This window comes from Solanum stenotomum, chromosome 4, assembly GCF_019186545.1.
Source record: "Solanum stenotomum isolate F172 chromosome 4, ASM1918654v1, whole genome shotgun sequence".
Taxonomy (NCBI): domain Eukaryota; kingdom Viridiplantae; phylum Streptophyta; class Magnoliopsida; order Solanales; family Solanaceae; genus Solanum; species Solanum stenotomum.
Genome location: NC_064285.1, coordinates 60,404,991 through 60,409,079, shown reverse-complemented (window position 1 = coordinate 60,409,079; position 4,089 = coordinate 60,404,991). Strand labels below are relative to the sequence as shown.

Sequence of the window (4,089 nt, the reverse complement as noted above, 5' to 3'; positions counted from 1 at the left end):
TTTAGCAGAAATGAACAGTATGGATTATAAAATATGTATCACTAAAAGATATGAAATTTCAAAAAGAAACTTTCAGCTTACCAGGAAAAGAAGATATCTGAGAGAGGAATATCAAAGCCGAAAATTCACAAAAGAAGTTTGCCAAAGAAGCCATCCTTCTATGCGGAGGGGTGGAGATCTGTCAATTCCTCAGAGATAAGGGCTTCAGATGACTATTCCTGTGTGAATTTCAAACTGGTCAGACAAATTGGAGAAAAACAATCTGAGAATACAAGTGTATAAACGTCAACATTTATAGATTTTCAAGGCCAAATTCATGTACCATCAAAAAGGATTTGAAATTTAAGTAACTACCTGATAGATTTGAGCTATTTGAGCTGCGCGAGAATTGGGAATTTTAAAGAGAGAGGAACGTTTTCTAAGAGAGACACAGCTAATGTTTTACTTCTCCTTTAATTTAGGGTTGTTCTTTCTCTTTACTTTTTTTTATATTAATTAAAAGTAAAATCATTCACATGTAGTGGCGATCATGTCGCCACAAAAATTCTTCTGAGGCGATTTCTGATAAGTTGCCACTATTTTTTAGAGTTAAAAAATTTATTTTCACCCGGAATGAAAAACTCAACTATATTAGAGGCGACCTAAGAATAGTCGCAACTAAAGGTTTAATCATTTATAGCGACTTCAAAATGTCGCCACTAAATGTTACCAATTTGTAGCGAGTTTAAAAGTCGCCACAAAAGGCTCATCTTTTGTATCAATTAACCAAGTCGCCACTAAATGTCGTTGCAAAAAATTGAATTTCTTGTAGTGTTGCCACATAGCACATTACCACACGCTTTCAAACTACCAACCAAGAATTCCTTCCTCCAAGGTGAAATCCACCTAAGCAATTACACTCACGTACACTACCCCCACTTCTCACTTTTACAACACACGGGCATCCCTTACTCTCAACTATTTCGATCCTCGAACACTTTGCCTTCCCAATTCATTCGACAACACGTTACGAAACAAGTTCACTCAGCACAAAAGAACAATCAAATATAAGTCCTCATAACCATATAACCACTTTGGGGAATTACAATATCATTTTTCATTACGAATCACATTCAATTTCACTATTCTCAAATATCACAGTTATATCACGTAATTGGTCCTCTCATTGAACCCAAACTCAAACTGTTAGCATACCGGGCCGTGCGGGGACCTACTCTCACCTAAGAATAGCTTGACCATACTCAGCTCTAGATCGCATCTAAGGCTTCTTCCTATAATTTAATCAGCTCATGTTCGGTGCATGAAGGCCTACCCATGAATTCTACCATTGGTTATCATTATACTATGCAGCGAGCACAGATTATAACTACTCAATTAATAAAACCTAGCCTACCTGGGTGCCAAGAAGCTACACGGAGTTTTGGTCTTCGATTCTTATTTTCGAAACTCGTGACGGTGATCTTGATCGGAAATCCGCAATCCATCGACATCCTTATGCTAGAAATATCTCTCTCCATCTTTCCCAAGCTTGGAGCAGCTTTTTGGGGGGGTTTTAGGGTGTTTTACAACTAATTTAGGTACTTTAGGGAGAAGAAGGAAATAAGATTTCGCGTTATTTACATTCTATCTCGCCTATCCCGCCCTGGCGACTACTTACCCTGCTGTGGCTCTGCCGCCCTGGCGGGATAGTGGCATAGAATTTCCTGAATTTCCATTTTTTTCTAAATAACGATGGTTTAGATTGTTACAAAGTCTATATAATCTTAAAGAACAATTCTTCAAACAAAAGAAACCATTTAACTTTCCATATTACCAACTAAAAAGAAAACAAATTACATTGATCTGAAATCATAGTAGCTTTACGATTGCTTACTATTGATGTGCATATTCCCAATTTATTAATGAACATAAAGAACTCATTTCTGAAGCTAAAGAAAAATCTTATAATGTCAACAAAACATTCTAATTTCTAGTTGCTTGTGATGATTGAGATGTTGTTGCCATTTGAGCCAAGATGCTTGCATATTGTACAACCGTGTGTTGTGAAGTGCATTGATCAGAGAGGCCAAACTCTAAAAAAATTGGTTCAACATGCAAAAAATGACCCGGTAATGATCTTTTTTTCAAGAGTTTCCTTCCATATATCGAAGAATTCACTCATAATCAGATGTGATGTTTCCCATGAAGAAATCGAAAGATTCTCCATCTACAAAAGAAACAAACATCTTATGAGGCAAGCATGCTCATAATAGTATTTATATTGTTAATTAGGTAAAGTACAACAATTGATTCCTCTCCATGAAGAGTAAAAAAACATAATATATTACAACATAGCTATGTTTTTTTTTAAAAGGATTAACCACATAAAAGCCTTCAACTGAGAATAAATCTCTAAAAGTATTTCATACTTCCATAACTATTCCCCTCAGGTTCTCAGAATTTATTGGAACAACTTTGCCTACTCGCAGCCGAAAGTCACCAAGTCAATATTGAAACCCTTATATCAGTCAAATATTTTAATGAATATTTATGAAGACAAAATTCTTGATGGTACTATATAAGTATATATATCATCCACGTACAATAAGAACAATAATTTGCAGATCGCAACAATACAAACCTCACAATTAACTATAAGCTTCATTATGTATGATTGTAAGTTCTCCATTATCGTCTGCATCGATGACTCTGCTTCCACAACCAGTCGTTGCCTACTAAGTGCCATGCAAAACTTGTTGGGTTGTTCTTGAAGTGAAACCCCCAAAACTTTTTGGGGAAATTCCGATGCATTTGCCTGTTCTAGTAAAAGAAAAAATAAATCAATCAACAATTAAATCTCATATATGGCCACAAAAGTACTCTTAAAAATGACCTGATGTGTAAGTTGGAAATGCAAGATATATAGATTATCTTACATTTAGATCTATTCTTGACCCAAATTATTTCAATACTTCTTCGCTTTTTTATAGATTACTTACGAAGGAGAAAAACTTCCCAAATCCAATCTTTATAATGCATCGATTATATAATGTTTACAAACATAATTTATTAAGTAATGAAATATACCTTTGAGTATGGGCTTAAAAAAGGTAAAAGTATTTTTCCATCTTCCTTCTTTAACGCCATTAGTGCTCTCAGCACAATTAGATACGTCTATCAGTATTTGACTATTGATTGTTGTTCCTGCATTTGGCTGCCAACGCAAAACCCTAACAACAGACAAAGTAACAAACAGTACACTTAAGCATACACAAAAATCTTTCAAAAATGTTATGTTTCTAATGAATTCAAAATCGTTACCATTTGATTGGCATGTTGTTGATTGCAAGTACAGTTTCCTTTTTCCTCTTAACAAAAAATTCATCCAAAAAGAACAAATGCTTTGGCTAATACAAGGAAAGATAAGAGAATGAATCTTAAAGTAGTTGAAAGTGTCTGAAAGAATAAAATTGTATTTATAGTTGACAAGTACCTTAATCAAGTCATTAAGTTCAGGTCATATTTGGATTTTGTTACTAAAATTTCAACAAATTTACCTTTTATGTTTAAACTTATTAGATAATCAAAATAGTATTTCTTCTACCTTCTAATTTATTGTGGAATTAATATTTTTTCCTAATTATCATTGAACATAGAAAGAAAGAATAATAAATATTCATCCTAAAATATAGGTCAACATCATATTTTGTCCGAATCGTATCTAGTCTATATATTTATTTCTCTTCATTAATATACCTTTTTTATAAGAGGAAAAATTATGCTTTGAAGGATGAAAAACAAGTCAAAGATTTCATGCACGAATATGAATTATTTTTATTAAAATAAAGTATGTACTATATTTATTTCATTTTATATGATACAATATTACTTTTATACTTATTAGGTAATTAAAATAGTATTTTCATTCCTTGTAAAATCAATAGTTTATCTTAATCTTCCTCAAAGATAGAAATAGAATAATAATAAATGTTTATCCTTAAATGTAGTTCTGAATAAAAATTTCTTAGAATGGTGTATTTAGTTTACATATTAATTTTTATTAATTAATATACCAATTAAAAAAAAAGATGTTTTGAAGGATCAAACAAG

The 4,089-nt window shown here is 32.5% G+C and overlaps 1 pseudogene; it reads right to left on the bottom strand.

Moving 5' to 3' along the window:
• Positions 1-1,962: 1,962 nt before the first annotated feature.
• LOC125862930 (mediator of RNA polymerase II transcription subunit 20a-like) lies at positions 1,963-3,314 on the bottom strand (annotated as a pseudogene).
• Positions 3,315-4,089: the final 775 nt, after the last annotated feature.